The sequence below is a fragment of the Geospiza fortis genome, unplaced genomic scaffold (assembly GCF_000277835.1).
Source record: "Geospiza fortis unplaced genomic scaffold, GeoFor_1.0 scaffold538, whole genome shotgun sequence".
Lineage (NCBI taxonomy): Eukaryota > Metazoa > Chordata > Aves > Passeriformes > Thraupidae > Geospiza > Geospiza fortis.
Window position 1 is genome coordinate 2,184,809 of NW_005054368.1, and position 435 is coordinate 2,185,243.

Below are 435 nucleotides of genomic sequence, written 5' to 3' on the forward strand. Positions count from 1 at the left end.
GCACGGCCGGGACCGGGACTCCCGCCTCCTTTTAAGGCAGCGGGCTCGGCGCGGGCTCGGAGCCGCGCCCCGACGTGGAGAGCCCCGGGGGCGCGGGGCTGGAGGGGTCACTCCGCCCCCGAGCAGGGACAGCGCTCCGTAACTCCAAAAACAATAATAAAATAATTTAAAATTCAATTAAGTGCAGGTTCACAGCTCAAAGTGGCGCGGTGTAACGGGAGGATGGAGGATGCGTGCGTCTCCTCCCGGCCGGGCCGGGGTCACTCGCCACCCGCCCTGCCAAACAGGCTAGGAAATGTGTTTATAAATTGTTCAAACTCTGGATAAACTTCAGCGGCGTTCGTGTCTGCGTCTCCCCGCATGTTGTTATTTTCCAGAAATCTGGATTACTGGAAATATTTTCTTTAAAGCTGAAGAGAAATCAAAACAGTCTGA